The sequence below is a fragment of the Thalassophryne amazonica genome, chromosome 7 (genome assembly GCF_902500255.1).
Source record: "Thalassophryne amazonica chromosome 7, fThaAma1.1, whole genome shotgun sequence".
Classification (NCBI taxonomy): domain Eukaryota; kingdom Metazoa; phylum Chordata; class Actinopteri; order Batrachoidiformes; family Batrachoididae; genus Thalassophryne; species Thalassophryne amazonica.
The window spans coordinates 28389867-28413781 of record NC_047109.1 but is presented as its reverse complement, the minus strand read 5'-3'; the positions used below and the strand labels follow the sequence as shown (position 1 = coordinate 28413781).

The following is a 23915-nucleotide window of genomic DNA, read 5'->3' as shown; positions in this document are numbered from 1 at the left end:
CCTGTCCAGCCACAGAGGATCTGCACAAACCAGATTTATAATTTTTTATCTATTTATTTATTTATTTATGTATTTATTTATTTATTTTTCCTGAGGGCCTCAGTGGAAATACATTTGATGCTGCCAGGCCTGCGACAATCCCCCGTGCACGCAGAGATAGTGGGCTACACCTGTGTGGAGAATGTGGATTTATTATTTTAATTTTCATGGTTTGTGAGAACATCAGTGGCAGTTAAGAAACGGAGCTCCTGGACATCTTTCAAAGTCCGCAAGTGGCTGATCACACTTTTCTTGCAAAAATATAGGGAAAATAGAAAGTGTGTCAGTGTGAGGTGACAAATGAAGCTAGAGATGCACAACTAACACCAAATTGTAGCTGAATGTTTACTGATTCAGTAAGGTGTCATCAGATTTGATGTAGCTTCAAATGTTATAGAGCTAGATCCAGAAGAAAACCGCCATTACCGAAAAATCGTTTTTGTACAATAACTTTTGAACTAATAAAGACATAAAAGTGATTCCAAGTTCTAGTGGTATGTTTTCATGGTCAAGGATGTCAAATATAAAGGAAAGAAAAGTGTATGTATCATAGTTTTGGTTGTAACACTGAATTGTTGAATAGATCACTGTGCCAAGGAGGGAATCTCTTTAGGGTCAGTGACCCTATGGCCTTGTTTAGAGAAGTGTTTCATAAATGTTAAAAAATTCATATATTTGCAGTTTAGTTGAATAATAAATTGAATTTTGTCTCTTATTTGTTTTTGTCTATAAGCACATTAAATATCAATATCAGTGCTCAGATGACAGTAGCTTCTGGGAAAGGTGCAAGTTGCAATAAACTGTGATGCCAAGCGCTAAGGATACATGCTATCAAGTCACAGCAGATGAAAATTTTTTTTTTACTACTGAGCAAACATCATTGTTAGAGTTTTTTAGGTTCAATGATTCCACGGCATGTAGATGTTATGGCGTCAGTGACCCCATAGCCTTGGTGGAGGTTTGCACTCTCTGAGTGCTTCTAGTTTATTAATTTTAACATTTTGCTGGGGGAAACCCCTCCTGGACCAATTGTGTGACATCCAGTTTTTGTTTAAATTTAATGAACCAAAATCAGAATCAAGTTTATTACCAAGTAGGTTTCACATACAAGGGATTTGTAATGGTGTTTAGTGCACAACAATAAACATAAGTGGAACAAAACCAGTACTGGAATTCCAAAGCAAAAGTAGAATGTATACAACCCCTGGCAGAAATTACGGAATCACCGGCCTTGGAGGATGTTCATTCAGTTGTTTAATTTTGTAGAAAAAAGCAGATCACAGACATGACACAAAACTAAAGTAATTTCAAATGGCAACTTTCTGGCTTTAAGAAACACTATAAGAAATCAGGAAAAATAATTGTGGCAGCCAGTAACGGTTACTTTTTTAGACCAAGCAGAGGGAAAAAAATATGGACTCACTCAATTCTGAGGAATAAATTATGGAATCACCCTGTAAATTTTCATCCCCAAAACTAACACCTGCATCAAATCAGATCTGCTTGTTAGTCTGCATCTAAAAAGGAGTGATCACACCTTGGAGAGCTGTTGCACCAAGTGGACTGACATGACTCATGGCTCCAACACGAGAGATGCCAATTGAAACAAAGGAGAGGATCATCAAACTCTTAAAAGAGGGTAAATCATCACGCAATGTTGCAAAAGATGCTGGTTGTTCACAGTAAGCTGTGTCTAAACTCTGGACCAAATACAAACAACATGGAAGGTTGTGAAAGGCAAACATACTGGTAGATGAAGAGTACTGTTTGTCACTCATTAAGTCCATGCCTCAGAGACTGTAAGCTGTTATAAAAGCCAGAGGTGGTGCAACAAAATACTAGTGATGTGTTGGAGCGTTCTTTTGTTTTTCATGATTCCATAATTTTTTCCTCAGAATTGAGTGATTCCATATTTTTTTCCCTCTGCTTGGTCTAAAAAAGTAACCGTTACTGACTGCCACAATTTTTTTCCTGATTTCTTACAGTGTTTCTTAAAGCCAGAAAGTTGCCATTTGAAATGACTTTAGTTTTATGTCATGTCTGTGATCTGCTTTTTTTCTACAAAATTAAACAACTGAATGAACATCCTCCGAGGCCAGTGATTCCATAATTTTTGCCAGGGGTTGTATGTTTCCTAAAAACGGGCAGCTATGAGTATGTACAGTGTGCTGTTAAAATGAGCATGTTATATTTTGTGTGCATTAAGAGGCTATTCCACAGAGCGCCGTTTCTTCCTCTTTAATCCTAAATAGCAAATTGGTGCATTTTGAAGCATCATAGTAACTTCTTGATACATCTTTGCCAATCTTGAACAAACGTGGTATGCGTAATAGTTATCATCGGTAGCAGTTCAGAAATTGGGCTCAAATTTTCAAACTCTTCAAAAATTTTATCCCAGTTTGCAAAATGCTCACTAGTGCGTAGTAACGTCTGAAGTTTGTAGTCTTAGCAGCTTCAATCATGTTCAAATGTGTTTAAATGGCTTATTCCTAGTGAGCACAACTTGAAACATGTTTGATCATGCTCCACCAGAGTAAAGATTTGAAGCAGAAGCAGCATTTGTTGTGGTTCTGGCTAAGGACGCAGCCGGGGCACCTCCTTACTTTCATTTTCATTGATGAAATTGGGTTCTGTCAGTTTGTAATTGGTGATCTGCCTGAGCCCCTTCCAGACAGAAGGAGAGTAATTGGCTGAGAACCTCTGATGGAATTTGTCAGAGTACATTTGTGTAACTTTGCCTTACAATACCTGTACTTAGATTCTCTAAACCTGTCCCTGCCCCTACTCCTGAATGCTTTTTTCTTTTGCAGCCTGAGATATCTGAGTTTAGGAGGAAATCTGGGTTTGTCATTGTTGTCACTCATCATGGTGCGCAATGAAATACAGCAGTACTCACAGAAGCTAATGTAGGACACACTGTCCATAAGTTCATCCAAGCTGTTGGTAATGGACCAGAAAACATTCTAGTCAGTGCAGTCCAAGCATGCCCATAGATCCTCTATGGCTTCTTTGCTCCACTGCTTTGATGTCCCCACAACAGGTTTACGCTGCTTTAGGTTCTGCCTGTATGCATGAATCAGGTGGACCATAGCATGGTCAGAGTGGCCTAGTGCAGTGCAGGGGACAGCGTGGTGGGCGTTGTTGATTGGATGTAGTATTTTTATGGCTATAATGAGAAAGGTAGGAAAAAGGTTTACTGGCATTGTTTCCCTGATCTTCAGGGAAACAATGCCAGTAAGCTCATCCCTGGTAAAGGAGCTTTGGGTACTCCAGCAAAACACAGAGTGAACAAGTGAAAATGTAAAACATAAAGTACACCAAAACATCATCCGTGGCACCAAAGAAATGTATGTTACAGTGAAAAAAAAATGTAAGTGCTGGATATTATTGTTTTGTGTTGAATTTTTGATTTTATAATCGTGAGCACAGTCTGTTCAAACTGCAGTTCTTCTGGACAGCCAGTACACGATTGATCAATGTGAAACAAATATTTAACCCATCAAACTTGACTGAGATGACAGTGAGGGGTTCACAAATCAGATTTATGTCAGTATTACATACTGCACTGAGCCTCTGCAGGAGTTGCTGCAGTTCGTACCTTCTATGGGAAGTTTTACAGACAGCATGTTAAATCTTCCGAATCTCTCTGTGCTGTGTTTTTAATCTTGACAAAGTCGGTGTGCTGCTCCCCAGTGAAAGGCGCTGAGTGTGTTGGACAGCTCCGCTGCTCTTTTCTGGGACAGCGCTAACCTCGCGCTATCACTACTGCGACACTGATGCAGCATGTGGAAAATTAAAAGTGTCGCTCACAGGTTTCCTCTCTCTCACAGCCCACGCAGACACGTCAACATGGAAGGCAGCGTGCATGGTCTGCTCAGAGAGCAAGCATGACAGAAAAAGACACTTCAGTGTTACTGCTTCTGTGATCAGACTAAAAGCAATACTCATTTGTTCCTAAGTGTCCTTATTTATTCAAGACAAGAAAATTGCATCCATGTAAAAGTGTGAGCATTGAGCAAGCAAAAGGATTGGAGGGAAACATTTTGCACCGGCAGCTTCATTGCAATGCAGGTTTGGACATTTGCATTTAGATGGGTACGTACACTTGTGTTACACAGAGCAAGAGCAGAACATTCATCGCCTCAGTTAGGGATTAGAAGAAGTTTGGTTCAACATACGTAGACCTGGAGGAAGATGGAGAGTGAAGCAAAGATAGAAAAAACAATTGTGCACCATTGTGCAGCGAGCATCCCCTGCTGGCAGTTCATATCATGGCATCCAGTTGTCTTTGTGATGACTTTGTGATGGTTGATAAATTAGGATATTCACTGAGGCATATGTTTTGTTTTCTGATACGATATTTGAAAAGGCCAACCAGCTGTGTTGCTGAAAAACTACAATTGGGATTTGGATAAATACAACCCCAAATTAGGAAAAGTTCTGACAACATGAAAAATACAAAAACCAAACAAATAAACAGTGATTCTAACATTTACTTCAACTTCTATTTCATTGCAGACAGGATGAACCCAAGATATTTCAGGTCTTGTGTGGTCAACTTAATATCATTTCTTAATATATATTCCTGCATTTCAAGCCTGCAACACATTCCAAACAAACGTTGAGACACTAAAGCAATTTCCATTTCCTTCTCTAAACACTTATAAGACAGTTTGGCATTGAGGATACCAAGCGATTCAACATTTCTGGAGTCATTTTTCCCCCATTCTTCCTGCAAACACATCTTTTGGTGTGCAACATTATGGGGTCATCATTGTCACCCTCTTATTCCACAGCCATGGCTTTGTAATGCGTGCAGAATGTGGTTTTGCATCTTGTTGAAAAATACATCAAGTCCCTGGAATAGCTGTTATCTTGAAGGCAGCCTGTGTAGCACTGAAATGTCAATGTGCTTTTCAACATTAATGCTGCCATCACAGCACTGAAAATGATCTTTGCCAAGGGCATTAACACAAACCCAAAGGATGACTGACCCTGGCTTTTGGAATTGTTGCAGATAACAGTCTGGCTGGTCCTTTTCATCTTTGGTCTGGTTTACACCATGTACACATTTCCAAAAAAAAGGGAAATAGTGATTTGTCTGAGCACAGTATCTGTTTCCCCTGTGTGATTGTCCAACCCAAATGCCTTTGAACCCATAGAAGTCAACACCGCTTCTTCACAAGGTTAACATATGGCTTCTTTTCAGCACAGTAAAGTTTTAAGAGGTATTTGTGAATCTAACACTGTACTGCAATGATTGACAAAGATTGCCCAAAGTAATTCCTTGCCCATGTTGTTATATCAACTATTGATGAATGACTGTTCTTGAAACAGTGCCATCAGAATGATTGATGATCACGGGTGTTCAGCTCAGCTTGCGTCCTAGCCCTTTATGCACTAAAATGTCTCCAGATTGTGTCAATTGTTTAATGATATTTTGTACTGTTCTACTACTACAAGTTTTTTGCCTTCTTGCTCTCGGCGGAGGTGGCAAGTCATGTGCCTGTACACGTTGTTTGTGGAGGACGTTGAAGATGTTTACTTATTTGGAGCTGTGGTGACCGGGTTTCTGCTGTGTGGAGCGGCTGCAGCACTGCTTTACCGAAAAATTAAGAAGGTGGAGGCGGCATTAATTGGCCCGTCCAGGCTGCCCCACATGATTGATTCGATTGGAAGGGCAGTGTCAGCTCAGTCGGCGGGTGTCAACCGCACGTTGGAATCCATCTCGGGGAGAATGGCTGCACTGGAAAACCGCTTTGATCGTCTGTGAGACCACATCTCTCCTCTATTCAGATGTATTTGGGAGCAACTCTGAAGTTTCAGACTGTGGATTCTGCCAGGCATCTGTTAATCTGGATATCTATTTGGTTCCAAAATACCAGCTGTCCTTCAAGGCCGCTGGGATAAAATCCTCCCCCTGAAGAACACTCCTGATAGCCTCGCTCCTCGTCACCCCCGCCTCCTTGTCTTCCACTGCCTCCCTCCCTTCCCAGTCCTGAGATGTTGACTGTGGGACCTTGAGACTCCTGGACTGATTCAGGACTGGGATCCCCCCCCAGGATGGACAGATAAGGCCTGATGGCGCCTCAAGGGCGGCCTTTCCGGGCTGTCTGTCTGGACACTGGATACATCCAAGTCTCGGCTGTTGTCTGTCGTCTATTGTGTTTTTTTTTGTGTGTGTGTGTTGTTATGACTGTTTTCTGTGCTATGGGTTTTTTTTTTTTTTTTGCTCTCCAGTGGTGCTTCGGGTTCAACGCAGCAGCAATGGAGGTTTCTTCCCAATTCTTTCCTTGTGTGTGCTTTTATATGTGTTCATGTACTGGACTGGCTTATGTGTGTTGTTGTTCGTTAAGTGTGTAATGAGGCCGGTCAAGGTTTGCTCAGCCCTGCTCGTGACCTAGGGCAGGGATATACATCTGGAGCTGGTCCCCGGGTGCCAAAAAGGCGACCTCTGCTCCTAACTGGCAATTAGGATGGGTAAAATGCAGTAAACACATTTCATTGTGCAGGGAACATGTTCCTATGTGCATATGACAATAAACTTCCTTTGAATCCTGCAATACAATGCAATACAAGAATAATAAAATTGCTTGTTATAGTTTGTAGACAGGTTTATTCATTTTTGTTGTTGCTTTTGGGCTTGTGTGTTGTGCATCATTTTTTGTCTGGTTTTGTTTTGTAAATTTGAGTTCATTGATTATTTTTGCTTGCTTTTTATTGGTATTTGCCATCATGTATGTGTGTATATGTAAGTATGTATGCATGCATATTTCTATATTTCTATGTATGTTTATATATATATATATATATATATATATATATATATATATATATATATATATATATATATATATATATATATATGAAATTGTGTTTATGCGTGCATGTATGTATATATGTGTGCATGCATTTCTTATTTTTATAGTATAAAGGGTGGGTATTCAAAAGCTTTGCTTCTGACGACACCTTTTCTGTCACACGGGTACATGTTAAGGTGTTTTCAAAAATTTTCTCTCATTATTGTTGACAAGGTTGAGATCCTCTGCCTGTCTTTTCTCCTCAAAGACCCAAACGTTTATGCATACTTCATTCATGAAAAATCAATCACCTTACACCTCCTCACACTGACAATCACCTTTTGATATCACCTGTTTGAAAGAACATAATTTATTTATTTAATTACTTACCTCATTACTAGCCCTAAAATGCCCCATTCCAACTTGTTATAGAATGTGTTTTGTTGAATGTGTTTGGAATTTAATTATTGATCATCACTTAGATATGATTGGGTTATGTGAAACCTGTCTTAAACCTACAGCTGTCCTCCCCTTAAATGAAGCCTCTGGTGGTCTCTGATCACTCACTTATTAAATTTACAGTTTCACTGCCATGTTTAGTGGAACAACAACCTTATTTATCACTGTAGCGATGCATCAACTCCTCAACTAAGACTGAACTAGAAGCTAGACTGCCTGATGTCTTAGCCTCACTTTTGACAAATACCCAGTCAGTAGACAGACTTGTGGATAGTTTAAACTCAGTGCTCAAAATGACACTCGACATGATTGCACCACCTGTGTGGAAACCGCGCTCCCCCAAATCGCAGTCACCTTGGTTCAGTGATTACCTGCGTGACCTCAAACATAAAGTAAGGATTCAAGGAATTTTATTGTCATATGCACAGAAGAACATGTTCCCTGCACAATGAAATGTGTCTACTGCATTTAACCCATCCTAATTGCCAGTAGGAGCAGAAGTCGCCATTAGGCGCCCGGGGACCAGCTCCGGATGTACATCCCTGCCTTGGTCAACAGCAGGGCTGAGCAAACCAACACCGACCCATAACAAACAACACACACACAACACACAACACATAGGCCGGCCCGGTACATAAACATATATATGAAAAGCAAAACACGAGGGAAAAGGAAAAAAAACCCTCATAGCCGCTGCATTACACAGCAGCAATGAGGAAAAAAAATCCCCATCAGCACAGAAAAACAATAATCACACAGACAAAAACAAGGACACAGGACGACAACCAAGATTTGAAAAGGTCCAGTTTATCAGAACACTCCGGAGGCAGCCTGTTTGGCGCCGTCAACGGCCTTGTCCAACAATCCTGGAGGGGGAGGGGCAGCCCTGAGCAGCCCTGAGCAGTCCTGAGCACAGTCAACGTCAGAGCTGGAGAAGCTGAGGGGAGGGGGGAAGACCAGGGAGCGAGGCTTAAGTGTTGATCTTCTGAGGAGGTTTTATCACAGCGACCTTGAAGTGCAGCTGTGTTTGGGGAAGCCAAATGAATAGCCAGATTAGCAGACGCCTGAAAGATTCCACAGTTCTGAGAACAGAGTGGCTCTCAATGCATCTGAATGTAGAATGTGGTCTTCACAGACGGTCAGAGCAGGTTTCCAGGGCTGCAATTCTATTCAAGATGTTTTCCAACGTGCGGTTAACCCCCGCCGACTGCGCAGCCACTGCCTTCCCAATCGAATCAATCATGTAGGGCAGCCTGGAAGGACCAATCAAAGCTGCTTCCACTTTCTTGATTTTCCGGTAAACCAGCATAGTGCCTGCTCCACACAGCAGAAAGCCGGTCACCACCAAGCCGAATATGTACACATCTTCGACGTCCTCCACAGAAAGCATGTAAAGGCACATGACCTGCCATCTCCTCCACGAGTCCATCACGTAACCCATCACATGCGTCCCGGCAGGACAGGTCGGGTCCTCTGCCCCCGAATGTCTTGTAGAAAAAATAGTGTCAATTGCATTCAGAGACCACTTTAACAGATCCATTTTTGTCATTTTCCAGAAGAGCAAAGCTGCAGCCTCACAGACAACACGCCACAGAAGCAGGAAAGATAAGGAGGGAGGGAGAAGAGAAAAGTGCGTCCGTCTCGGCCGAGTGCAAGCTGGCAAGAGGTCTAGAACGGAAATGGCATCGTTCAAAATTAGAAGTATTCCACCTTGCGTGGCATGATGCTATCTTAGACTATAAGCATGCATTACTGGTTACAAAGCAGACCTATTACTCTGATTTGATTAACAAAAACAAGCATAACTCAAAGTTCTTGTTCGACACGGTGGCAACACTTATTCATGGACAACCACCTGTAGCTCTCCTTTACAGCACAAGATTTCTTAGATTACTTTGAGAAGAAAATAGATGGCATTAGGTTCAGCATATCCCAGCATGCCTTAACCCAGCCACTACACCCTCCTATTGAGGTGGGCGCCACTACTGAGGTATTACCTAGATTTACAGAATTTGATAGTATCTCTCTAGATATGCTGACGAAACTCATAACGTCAACAAAAAGCACAACCTGTTTATTTGATCCTATACCAACAAAACTGTTTAAGGACCTGTGGCCCACTCTTGGGCCGATTGTGCTGGAAATTATTAGTAAGTCCCTTCAGCTGCTCCCTTGTTTGCACTCTGGGTCGCCACAGCAAATCCAAGGTGGATCTGCATGTTGAATTGGCACAGGTTTTACGCCAGATGCCCTTCCTGACGCAACTCCACATTACATGGAGAAATGTGGCAGGGGTGGGATTTGAACTCGGACCCTTCTGCACTGAAACCAAGCGCATTAACCACTTGGCCAAAATTATTAATCTTTCTTTAACTTCTGGATCTGTTCCTAAACGTTTCAAATCTGCAGTGATTAAACCATTACTTAAGAAACCCAATCTTGACCCTAGTGTATTGAAAAACTATCGGCTGATATCAAATCTATCATTTTGCTCTAAAATTCTGGAAAAAGTGGTGTCACGGCAGCTTGTAGACTATCTTACTGAGAATAATCTCTTTGAGCCACTGCAGTCTGCTTTTAGAAAATATCATTCCACAGAGATGGCTCTCACTAAAGTGGTGAATGATCTTCTGCTTACAATGGACTTGGACACCACTACGGTTCTGTTGCTGTTAGATTTCAGTGCTGCATTTGATACAGTGGATCATCATATTCTACTTGATAGGCTGGAAAATCATTTTGGGATTACTGAGAGTGCCCTTGCATGGCTGACGTCATACTTGACCAGTCGTTCTCACTGTGTTTTGTACAGTAACCTCTAACCTTAGTGACATGAAATTTGGGGTTCCTCAGGGGTCTGTCTTAGGCCCCCTGCTTTTCTCCCTTTATATAACACCCCTTGGGCACATATTGCGGCGTTTTGGGATTACCTTTCACTGCTATGCAGATGATACTCAGTTATATATGCCGATAACTGCTGGTAATCTCGTTCACATAAAATCCTTAGAAGATTGCTTTGCAGCAGTGAGAAGTTGGTTGTCTAGAAACCTGTTTAAGGTGCAGCTCCATCCAGAGGTGGGAGTTGTGTTTGTGTTGGCGACCCTCCTGTCCTGTGCACCAACAGCAATTCTTGTATATTTGTCCGTGAATTGTTGTGTGAATTATTTCTGTAATTTATGTTTGTAGCATGGCCCAGGCAGAGGGTCACCCCTTTGAGTCTGGTCTGCTTGATCTGACAGTGGATTCGTTGTTAACACTGTCACTTCATTGCAAGAAAGCCATGGTATTGCTTCACCCCTGGTCCTTTCTGTGTGGAGTTTGCATGGTCTCCCCATGTTCCATGGATTCTGTATTCCTCCCACATTGAAACATCAAAGACATGCAGGTTAGGTGAGTTGGTGACTCTAAAGTGACTGCAAGTGTGCTTGCATGTGTGAATGTGTTGTTCATCTGTATGTGGCCCTGCAGTAGACTGGTGTCCTGTACAGGGTCTATCCTTCTTCACACCCTATGACTGTTGGGATAGGCTCCAGCAACCCAACCCCCGTGACCTTTGATTGGAGTAAGCAAGTATAGAAAATGTGTGAATGAATAAACAAAGTTGATCACATAAAACTCAAAATATCTTCTGTTTATACTCTCTGAAATAAAAGTAAAAGTAAGGATTATTATTATTTATTTATTTATTTTTCATTTTTCAAACACCCATTTTTCTGACTTGGGGTTGCATGACGTTGGCAGTTCTGTTTTCAAAATTTAACGATTTCTAAGTTATGTCAACTTATATTTTATGTTTGTTGGGGATGAAAAAAGAGCCAGATTGTCACAACAAAAAAATGCACAGCTCAAACTTTATAAATCGCATAAGTATTGTTCAAGTTATAGTGAGCAAAATAGTCAATGAAAGACATCAGGGGGCTGATACCATATTTTCCAAAGTATAAGGCTCCGTCCACACGGAGACTGGTGTAGGAAAATCCACAAAAGTTTTGGAAAGGCATTTCATCCACACAAAACTCATATTTTCAGACCCTGAAAGCCCTACTGTTTGAAAACGGGTCCCAGAGTGGATAAAACTGAAAACACCAGAGTTGCATTTTCGTGTGCCGCTCACAATTCATGACATGTTATTAACAGTGTAATTTAATATCCTTTTTTTTTTTTTTTTTGTCTTGGTGGATCCTTGATGTGATTTATTTTTGTCACTAGCAGAGTGCTGAAGAAACGAAAGATGGTTGTGGGTGAATGCTAGGACCATAGAGATAATAAACTAATTGTGGAAAAGACTTTCAGGTATTAAAATTAGTTTGTTTTTTTGTTTTTGTTTTTTCTTGGTGGTGTTGGGTCGAAGTCGGAGCTTTCTCTGGCTCATTTTGAGAAATGCACCCTGAGTAAACATCAAGGGACTCCTTTTTGTATTTGCATGCAATATTCACGTAAATAAATTAAAGTATTTCCAGATGTTGTCTTCCAAAACAAGGGTGTATTATGTGGACATAGGTTTTTGTCAGGCTGTGATGATGAATCCTGCTGAAAGGAAACAACAGCTTAGATTAAAAGACTTTATATGTACTCTGTTGCTACATTGACTAGCTCCTTACCGTGGGTATGAGCATGCTCCAAACCTTCTGTTTTTGTGTGGAAACATTACAGCGGCACATATAGGCCAAGCATATGTAGGACAGTGTTTCAACTGATTCATTATGGACAGCAATATTTCTTGAAAAGATGCAGTGTTTACGGAACACTTTTTGAAAATGACAAAGCGAAAGATCATATAGAGAAAATTATGTTTCCGTGTGGACAAGTCCTTAGCCAAGTTTTTTTTTTCTTAACTAATTTTGGAAGTCCTGTGACTCCAGTGTGACATACAGTGTACCCTCCAAAAAGTATTCACAGTGCTTCACTTTTTCCACATTTTGTTATGTTACAGCTGTATCCCAAAATAGAGTAAATTAATTCCCCTTAAAATTATACACACCTCATAATGACAATGTGAATTTTTTGTTTGTTTGTTTGTTTTTTGTTTGTTTGTTTGTTTGTTTTGTTTTTGTTTTTTTTTAGATTTTTCAAAATTTATTTAAAATAAACAAACTAGGAAATCACATTTTCAAAAGTACTCACAGCCTTTGAAGCTCATAATTGAGCTCAGGTGCATCCTGATTTCACTGATTATCATTGAGATGTTTCTACAGCTTAATTGGAGTCCACCTTTGGTAAACTCAGTTGATTGGACATAATTTGGAAAGACACACACCTGTCTATACATTAGGTCCCACAGTTGATGGTGAATGTTAAAGCACAATCCAAGCATGAAGTCAGAGGAACTGTCTGTAGATCTTTGAGACGGGATTGTCTTACGGCACAAATTTGGAAACATTTCTGCTGCTTTGTAGTTACCAATGAGCATGCAAGGTGGCCTCCATCATCCATAAATGGAAGAAGTTTGGATCCACCAGGACTCTTCCTAAAGTTGGGGGGATCAAAGGTCACGGGCATTCAATGTTGGTTTTCGGCCTTGCCGCTTACGTGTAGAAAGTTCTCCAGATTCTCTGAATGTTCTGATTATATTATGGACTGTAGATGATGGAATCCCTAAATTCCTTGCAATTGAATATTGAGAAACATTGTTCTTAAACGATTGTACTATTTTTTCACACAGTTGTTCACAAAGTGGTGATACTCATCCCATCTTTGCTTGTGAATGGCTGAGCCTTTTGGGGATGCACCTTTTATACCCAATCATAACACTCACTCACTCCAATTAACCTGTTCACCTGTGGAATGTTCCAAACAGCTTTTCTTTGAGCATTCATCAACTTTCCCAGTCTTTTGTTGCCCCATCCCAGCTTTTTTGAAATGAGCAAATATTTGCACAAAAACAAAGTTTATCAGTTGGAACATTAAATATCTTGTCTTTGTGGTGTATTCAGTTGAATATTGGTTTAAGAGGATTTGCAAATCATTGTGTTCTGTTTTTATTTATATTTTACACAACATCCCAACTTCACTGGAGTTGGAGTTGTGTGTGTGTGTATACATATATCGTATATATATACGAGGGCTGTCAATAAAGTAACGGTCCTTTTTATTTTTTTCAAGAACTATATGGATTTCATTCCTATGTTTTTACGTCAGACATGCTTGAACCCTCGTGCGTCTCTCGCAGCCGCCGCGACGCTCCGCCACAGGAAAAACACCTCTGTTGAAAGCCTTAAGGACAAGTTGGAACATGTCCTGCCTGTTAAACAATTTCTCATATACTCACTCCACTGAAAGCCATCAAAAGCCGCCTGGATTTTACAAATGGTTATCAACACGGAGGTGTTTTTCCTGTGCTGCCGCACCGCGTCGGCTGCGTCCCGACGCGCGGATCCATCCGCACGTCTTTCATTAAAAAAAATCTCCTTTAACAGTGGAATATCCGGATAAAATGCTGAAACCGACTTCTTCTGAAACTTCTCTGTTCTCTCACGACATCCTGGATCAATAGAGCCTGAAATGTGGAGGTTTTCAGCTTGAACAGGCTGACGACGGCGGCTGAGAGCGCTGAGCGACGTCTCGCACCGTGGAAAGTCCTTAAAGCGACAGAATCACCTCAAAATCTCTCATCAGCCGTTAAAATTTTCACTGAAAACCAGCTTAATTTTCGAACTGTGTCCACTTCGATGTGTCTCACAGGTTTAGAAAAAATTTTGATCAACAACGCGCCAGTCTCTCAGCAACTTCTCAGACAAAGGAATTCCGACGAGGGGCTGGACGACTCCTCCCACAAGGAGTGCTCACAGGCGAATGACGTCACCGACAGGCGTGGAAAAACTCACGCATGCGCACGAGGGTTCAAGCATGTCTGACGTAAAAACATATGAATGAAATCCATATAGTTTTTGAAAAAAATAAAAAGGACCGTTACTTTATTGACAGCCCTCGTATATATATATATATATATATATATATATATATATATATATATATATATACGAGGGCATGTGGAGATTAATCGATACAAATCGGTATCTAGATATAAACACGTGTGATCCGAGTGCATCGATTCATTTGATTTGTGATGAATTCGTGATGAATCGTTTTGCATATCTCGCTGCCTGCTTGCACTGATTTGTTTCCGATGCACATTGAATGCACCATGGACAGAAGCCAGAAAGCGTAACGATTTCCTTATTGGTCCTTCAGTTGGGGACACCAGAGCGGCCGTTGTTTTTGAAGGTGTTTATAGGGAAATGATCATTTTTCTGCATTGATTGCAGACTGCGGCAGGTCTGTTTGAAGCTTGAAGCAACAAAGCAGCGCTTCAACCCACTGTTCGCTTGGTTCTCTGCTTCGAAGATTTTCAGATGCGACAGAGCCGCAATGTCTTCATTAACCCCTCTCAAAGCCATTTAAATATGTCAATTGTGAGTCAGCTTTGTGTGGATTAAAGTCACAAACTGGGACTCTTGTCCTTTTGTGGACAAGAAACGGCCAACGTTCCACACCAGAGTTTTACATGATGGTTCGCTGAGGTGAGCACCAACCAGATGTGTAATGTAAGTTGTGCATCAGGTAAAGGTAATAATAATAACAATAATAATTATTATTATAATTATAATAATAATTATTATTATTTTTATTATTATTATTATTATTATTATACTAGCGAAGCACCGTGCAGTGGTGCAAAGCACCACGAAGTAGCATGACGCTTGCTCATTATACAGGGAGTCCCAAACAGTAAGTGCCAAATTTTGAGTCCACAGTGAAACACGAAATGTCAAATGTCAAACACTTCCTGGTTCGACACTTACTGGAATGACAGATGATATCCCATGGAATCTCATGGGAACTCAGTGGCAAATTCACACTGAAACAGGAAGTGCCATTTTTGAGTCCACAGTGAAACAGGAAATGTCAAATGTTGAACATTCCTGTCATGAGTGGAGCTAGAGTGGAGGCCAGGGTTTCACTGGTCTCCCCTGAAATCTGACTGTACACAGATGATTGACATGTCATGGCACCAAACGTCTGATTGAAAATGGCTGTATTTTGAAATCAGTGAGTCATTTTGACTGAAAGGTTGTAGCCATGTTAATGCTCCCCTGAAGCATTTACTAAAAAAAAACGTCTGAAGGACCTAAATGACATGGTGAGATGCTGAAGAGCTTTGGATATTCATGTCCGTGACATATACATATTAATAATAATTATAAAATCCTCTGTTTTATGGGACTAAGTGCACAGCTCCAAAGAGTGTGCAGATTTCAGTTGGAATTAATAACTTCAGAATGAATTTTAAATCAAATCAAAACCAAATCAAAACCTCTTTCCAAACGTTATAAAACAAACAATAAACTCCAATTGACCAAACCCATTTTTCCTCCCCAAAATGAGATGTCCTCCGTTCTTTATGAAACATTGATCTTGACGTGCAACCAGCTGAAGAGCTCAGCTCAAAGTTTGTGGGGTTTCATTTCTGTCATTAATATCTGAAAGGAAATGTTTTTAACAAAAACTACAGATTTTGTTTATTTCTGTTTATGTCCAGAGATTTAGGGTCCATCATGTACATCAAGGATCCAGTGACCATGTACAGATTTTGATTTATATTCAGGTTCACAAATCAAGGATCCTGTGACCAATTTCATATTTATTTACTTTAATTACTTAATTATTTAATTACTTAATTTATTTACTCAATAAAATGTTGTTAACACAGAAAACCTGTAAAGCCTACTTTTAGTACACAGAAGGTATTAAGGGAATTAGTACACAGAGGTATTAAGGGAATCGATAAATTGGATCCATAAGCAGAATCGATAATGGCATTGATAGCAATAAAATATTATCAATACCTATCATCAATCCTGTTGCAACACATCGCATCGTATCACACTGTGAAGAAATGAATCGCCATCAAATCGCATCGAATCGTCAATATTGTCATGTATCGCTATATGTATTGTATCTCTGGTAGTGTATCGAGATGTGTATTGAATCGTTGTCAGTGAAGAGATTCACATGCATTTTATATGTGGATGTTGCTATACTGAAAAGTATGTACACTGTATATACACTGAAAACTTAGATGAGGCTCCTGAATTTCTTAGTCAGTGTGGCGTGGCATGGAGGTGATCAGCCTGTTGCACTGCTGAGGTGTTAAGGAAGCCCAGGCGGCCATTCGTGGTCTCACAGCTCATCTGCATTGTTGGTTGTGGTGTCTGTCACTACTGATCAACGGTCCAGTTCTGTTTGTTTGTTTGTTTCTTTTGTTTTGTTTTTAGCCCAGGTAGAGGCTTCTGACATTATCTCTGGTTCAGAAGTAGCTTGACACTTAGAATGCAACTGTTGCAGCCCAGTTCATGGACATATCTGTGCATGGTGCCTCTTGATGCACTGACTAAGCCTAATTCCAATCCTTATGAAGTCCCACCCCCAAGTTCTTGTTTTTGCTTTGCATGACAGTCTTCTTCAAAGCTGTGGTTGTTGCTGTTGTTTGTGTATCTTTCTAGACAAACTTTTCCATTCCAATCATCTTTCCATGAATATGCTTTGATACAGCACTCTGAACACCCAGCCCTTTCAGCAATGACATCCTGTGGCTTTGTGTCCTTGTGGAGGGTATCAGTGACTGTTTTTTGGACAACTGTTTATTTTGGACAACATTCTAATTTATTGAGATGAACTTGTATGTCCAAATATTGATATAAACATGTATTATTTGTATCAGTGAGGTGATGGTCTAGTGGTTAAGTGATGGGTTTGAGACCAGAGGATCCTCAGTTCAAACTCCCACCAGACTGCAAAAATCACTACAGGCCCTTCCGCAAGGTACTTAATCTTCAGTTGCTCCCAGTGTGTAGTCGGGTCGGGTGCCTTGCATAGCAGTTTGGGCTTCTAATTTGGACATAAAAAGCACTGTATAAATGCAGTCCATTTATGATACATGGAATGGCCTTTATTGTCATTATACAAAATGTACAATGAGATTGGAGAGAGCTTCTCCTTTTCAGTGCAAACAGGTAAAGTGAAAAAAACAGTACGTATAAATAGTTAGAAGAATAGAGTCCTACAGGACAGTGCAATGAAAATCTCCATGTGCAAATATAAGATAAGAATATAAGATGATTGTATTGCACGGGATGAATAAACATTGAGGTATTGTTTAAAGCAGAGCAGCAGCAGGGACATTGATACATATATTGCACATTGTACCTTGTGTTGATGACTGGGGTCATTGTATGTGAGAGTTCAAGGTGGTTATGGCTCTCGGAAAGAAACTGTTTTTTCATCTGTTTGTCCTTGGTTTGATGCACCTGCCAGAGGGTAACAGGTCAAACAGCTGGGAGCTGGGATGTAAACTGTCCTTGATGATGATGATCAGAGCTCTGCTGAAGCACCTGGTGGTGTAGATGTCCATCAGAGAAGGGAAAGAGCAGCCACAAATCCTCTGTGCTGCTTTGACTGTCCTCTGAAGCCTCACTCGGTCTGCCTCAGTGCAGCTCCTGTACCATGTGGAAACAGAATATGCCAGCAGGCTCTCAATGGATGAGTGGTAGAAGACCAGCAGCAGCTTCCTGTCCAGGTTGTTCTTCCTGAGGACTCTCTGGAAGTGTAGATGCTGCTGGGCCTTCTTAATGACAGCTGTGATGTTGTCTGTCCAGGAGAGGTCATCTGAGATCTGGACTCCCAGGAACTTGAATGTGTGGACCCTCTCGACACATTCACTGTTGATGTAGAGGGTGGGTCAGATCTGTTCCTCCTGAAGTCTGTGATGATCTCCTTTGTTTTTTGTTTTGTTTTGTTTAGTTTTTTTGTTTATGGGGTTTTATTTGGTGTTCAGTGCCAGGTTGTCTGAACACCAGATCATTAGGTTCTGGACCTCCTCTCTGCAGGCTGCCTCATCTCTGTTTGAGATCAGTCCGACCACTGTGGTGTCGTCAGCAAATCTGACAATGCTGTTGTTTCTGTGGGCCAAGCTATGGCCATGATTCAACCTTTGTCTTTCGTCAGCATTATTGTTCCGTGTGTTGGTTTGACTAGTGTTTCGGACAAGCCAGGTCTCTTTCATTGTTTGGCACACAGTTGTTACTCAGAGGAAAATAAAATAATGCAGTGTTGTTTCAAAAACAAGAAGGAAAAATTGGAAAAAAAAAAAATGCTATACAAATGCAAAACTATACTAGTGCATTGCCCGTGGGAATCCATGTGCTCTAGATTGGCTACTGTTTATAAAATAGGTAGCTGACATTGGCAAAGTTTCTAAAAGGAGATGGTATGGCATGTGAATCCAGAATGCTTTTAGAACCTTAGACCTCAGCAGTTTTGAGAGGAAGAACTCATCCCATTTATTTCCTGTTAATTATGTAATTTTTTAATGTTAATTTACTGTCTTACTGTATTTATAAATTGTTTAGGTTCTTGGTATCATATGATTAAGTGGACCACAATAGAAGTGTTTTCACTTTCTTGTGTCATCTATGTATTTTTTTAATGTATTTGTAATTATATTATGTGCTTACATTGAACTTAAAATCAAACACAGCATGCATGCTTTTAACATATAGATGATTTGCTGCCCCCTGCTGGAATGTCATGCGAGTCCAGACTGTAATTATCAATGTCCATTGTTCAGTTAGCTAATATCTGTAGTTTCTCCAAAAATATTCTTTCCATCAACATTCCAGTTATCCTTGACCTAAAATACATAAGCATTCCAAATGGCAAATGTTAGCTCTCCCCAGTTTGTCCATGATCGAAATTATATGCATGCACACACATGCACATATGCACGCACACACACATAGCTTTTTATCTTTTCTTCATTCTGCCACAAGCAGGTGCTTTTATTTTTGCACACCCAAATCAAAGACGGTGGCGGAAAACCGCAAACTCACTACACTTTTCACTCATGGTCATGGCAACATGACACTTAACTAAAGGCCCTTTTCCACTACACAGAACTAGCACTATTCAGCTCGACTCGGCTCTGCTCGGTTTGGTTCCAGGTGCGTCTTTTTCCACTACAAACAGAACCTCCTCAACGTGGGCGGGGTCAGCAGAGCAAACTGCAGTGATGTCATTTTACACACGACACAAACATAAACAATGGCAGACTCCGTGTGTTTACTGCTCTGTGAGGTTTTAAGAGAAAGCTGCAGGCAGTGAGACGAAACACGCTTGAAAAGTACAGAAGACTTTGGGAAATCATACAATATGAAGAAGAAGACAAGAAGATATAAGCTGCTAATGAAGCATGACGGTAAGATAATCGTTAGCTTCCTAAGTAGCTCGTAAATAAGTAATAACTGCAGGCTGTCGCTATTGAGTATTAAAATTGTGGCTGTGAAAAGAAAGCGTTAATTTAGATTAATTAATTACAGCACCTATCACGCCAACAGTCACACTTTGCTCCGATTTGTTTTGACGTCAGTGACTTGGTCTGTAAATAGACTAGTTTCTGAAAGCAATAAATGTGTTAGATGTCAGTACTTTTTATACCAAAGTAACTTGCTTTGATAACTTATTGTTAAATCTCAAAGGTGGGAGTTTGTGTGTTTACTGACGTTCATGCACAAAATGTTGATTCGGTTTTAATGACCTTGAATTAACGTCGTCACTGATCTCTAATAGGATTAAAACACATTAAAAACGTTTGACTTATATTTTCATCCAGATTTTAATGTTTAGTGGGCAGATATGAATATGAAATCTAATAAGATAATTATTAAAGGAGTCATATTGTGCAGAATCAGGCTCTAAACTCCCATAATTCTGTTTTTATAGACATTCTATATAATATAGCCTTTTATTGTCATTGTACGCATACATACAATGAAACTGTACAAAAACATACAACTGTACAAATTACAGTTAGACAGTTTTCTCAATTTAAAATCAATTTACGTCACAGCTTGTTTAATACCTCCTTGATGTGTAACAGCAATCACCCAGGTCCTTTTTACCAGATTATTAAATGCCCCAAACACAAACAAATCTGAGTTTTTTGTTATTGTTGTTTTAATCTTCCTGCAATTAAATGATTCATTTAGATTAACTAATCACAAACCCTGTAATCAATTACATTATTTTTTAATAACCTGACAGCACTAATTAAAATATATATGCTGTGTATGTGTTTCAGATGGTTTTCTCAGTCACCGCTGCAAAAGCTCATACCACGGAATGGGGCACCTTTGTCATCATTTGCCTACACGTTATACACCAGTTATGTTTCACTGTGAATTTTGAATAAATCTTTGCACTTTTTGCTAAAATGTCTCCACTTTTGTGTAAAATCAATTGGATTTGTAAAGTTACCCAGGTTTACTGATTTCTTCTTCTTCTTCTTTACCTTTATTTAACCAGGAAAAGAGTCTCATTGAGATTAAAAATCTATTTTAGAAGAGCGTCCTGGCCAAGACAGGCAGCAAGGTTACATGTCAATTTCAACATTCCACCACACATACTGAATAAACGATTGCCAACCAATGAAAAAGCTTCAGTATGAAAGTTCAGAAACATGTTTTTACAATATAATTAAATATAATCAGTTAAAACAACTACATGTCAGTGTGCCAGCATCTCTATCATTTAAGTCCTTTAAAAGATTCTAAGGAGACCAGCTCCCTCAGTTTTCAGTCATTCTGTAAAAGGTTCCATGCACAGGGTGCAGCAAACTGAAAGCCCTTCTTTGGAACCTTTGGAACTGACAATAAAAAACGGTCAGCAGAACGAAGATGATAGGAACCAGCACATTTCTGAGAAATATACCTTTGTAAGTAACCAGGAAGCTGACCAAGCAAACATTTATAAATGAGTAAATACAGATGCCAAAGTCTGTGAAATGCCAAGGAGGACCAACTAACACGAGCATAGCAAACACAGTGATGTGTAAGAGCTCTGAGGCCAGTGATGAACCTCAGAGCTCCATGATAGACAGTCTCGAGAGCTCTCAGACTCTGAGCTGATGAGTGCATGTACAATGCATCGCCATAGTCCAACATTGGCATAAAAGTGGCTGCAACAAGCCTCCTCCGGGCCTCAAAGGACAGACAAGTCCGAATTCTAAAAAAGAAACCCAACCCAATTCTAAGTCGATTTACAAGCAGATTAATATGATGTGCAAATTAAAGTGTATTGTCAGTCCAGATTCCAAGATATTTGTATTGTTTAACAGATTCTGTTTGAATTCCCTGTAAGGTGGTGATTTGTGGCAATCCAACTTTTGAAAGTTGGATTTGGTGTTTGAAAACAACCTGACTTTTGTTTTGTCTGAGTTTAGGGTGAGTTTTAGATTAAGGAGATCATTTTGAATAATGTCAGAAGCTGATTGTAAGTGATGGCTTGTGTGGGTGTGTGCGCAGAGCTGTAGATAATTGTGTCATCATTGTAGAAATGTGAATGTGCATTTAGGATATTCTGATTTATGTTATTAATGTAGAGAATGAATAGTAGAGGTCCCAATACTGGTCCTTGTGGTACTCCTTTGGTGATGCTGATTGAGTCTGGCCTGAGAGGTAGTTGTGAAACCATTTTACTGTCTGATTTGAAAGTCCTCATGCAGTGAGCCTATGTTCAGCACACTGTGTTCACACAGAAGAGTAGAAGCACACAGTTCAACAACAATTTAAATTAAATGCTAACAGTTTGAAAAGCTGTTTAAGCATAATCCAGCAATAAAATAAGTTTTACATTTAATGGGGTCATAAATGTAAATAGAAGTAAACAAACAGTAAAACTGGTTGTTCAAAATATCTGAATAAATTACTTCTGGTTTGGTATAGGTCATCCAGCAGAATTATACACCACAGTACAATAGTTTGTGGTAAAATGTTACATCTCATTAAACCCTAACCCTTGTATGGTCAGAATTCCTTGATGTAATGGTGCTGTCACTGAAGTGACTAAACCTTGTTAAATACCATTTGGTAAAATCTAAGTCAAATTGTTTACTGAAAAAAAGAAAGAAGAAGAGCAAGTACAAATAAATAAATAAATAAAATTAATAAAAATATGTGCAACACAAACTATACAAAATTTCCATGTGTCTATAGTCCTGGGGTGGGGCCCAGGTCACACGCCCCAGTCATGCATTGCGTGCACAAGCTCGCCCAGCATGCCAAGGAATGCCTGATTAAACACAGCTTCCACCTCCATTGCTTCATTGAGGATCAGTCGGATGTGTGTAATTGTTTTTCTGTCAGAATTTAATACTTTAAAGTGGAGCACGGATTTAGCTAGCTCACTAGTTAGCAATCAGCTAGCTCACTGTGTCCGCATGCATGAGACGACAATGTTACTTTAACACAAGTTCAGACTCAAAATGTTCGTTTGTTAAAGTGTGCTTCCCACCAATGGGATAAGTAACATTAAACGGTGCTTTCAAGCAGACTACAGACAAAAAAAAAAACACCATCTGTTGCTTCCAACAAAGCTGTGGCTGAGTTGTGGTCATCCTGCCTCCCGTTGCTCACGGTCGATGTCTGTAAATGGCGTTCCTGCAGTTGAACCAATTCCAGGCCTTCCGGTCCGACCTCCTCCGGCCGTTGTGGTCTTTTTCAGTTGTTCTCTGCGTTGCTGTAATATCCGGTACCCATGAGCATCCAAAGACTGGGAGATTTTTTTCATTTCAGATCATTTCATCCAGGTCTCTGTATTCTCTCCTCTGCCACCAAACACAGAAATGTCCACAACTCATCCACAGACCATGGTGTGGTTTTGTGTGAGTAAAAAACTCTGAAACTGAAATGAAAGAAAAGGATGGTCGCTATAACACTGCTGTGAGTATTTAAAAATGGCTTATTGACGTCACATTTTAGTATCGGCTCGCTTGGAACCACTCCTGATCAGGTACCAAAAAAAGCACGAGGTACCAGGTACTAACCCTAATGGAAAAGCAAAAGAAAGGAGTAGAGTCGAGCCAAGTAGCGCTAGTTTTGTGTAATGGAAAAGGGCCTTAAACTGACTAAGACAAGTGAACTACAAAAACACAATAAATCAATAACACAACACTATTAAACTAACATGAACCACAACAACAACTTTTAAAACTCCAAAACCCCAAACAAACCATGGTATATTGCTGCACAATGTCCATTGTACACTGTTGTTAGCTAATATCGCTACTTTCTCCAAAAATATTAGTCCTATCAACTTGTCATTTTTGCAGTGTTCATAAGCGTACCAAATGATAAATGTCAGCTGTCAGAGGCCACTTGGCTATTATATATATATGGCTATTATATTATATATATATATATAGAGAGAGAGAGAGAGAGAGAGAGAGATTCTTTCATCCTTGTTGCAACTGGCAGGCATGATGACAAAGTGTTTAGTGCATTTGGTTTCAGTGTGGAAGGTTCCTGGTTCAAATCCCCACCCCTACCACATTTCTCCATGTAATGTGGAGTTGGGTCAGGAAGGGCATCCTGTGTAAAACTTGTGCCAAATCAATACGCAGATCCACCTTGGATCTGCTGTCGTGACTCTGAGTGACAACAAGGGAGCAGAAAAAGGGACTTACTTTTTTCTTGTTGCAATGACAGAAGGGGCCAAACAGTTTTACCTGCTAATACAAAGAAAATGCAGGTGTGCATATATTATCTCATCACACTGTAAGAATGT

General features: G+C 40.1%; 1 protein-coding gene and 1 long non-coding RNA gene across 2 annotated transcripts in view; both read left to right on the top strand.

Moving 5' to 3' along the window:
* The window catches only part of LOC117513733 (adhesion G protein-coupled receptor B1-like), a 712829-nt gene that overhangs the window by 474390 nt on the left and 214524 nt on the right, over window positions 1-23915 (top strand).
* Window positions 215-19511, top strand: LOC117513734. The gene is made up of 3 exons (XR_004561695.1): window positions 215-225; window positions 4925-4929; window positions 19431-19511. It is a non-coding gene; the product is annotated as an uncharacterized LOC117513734 (long non-coding RNA).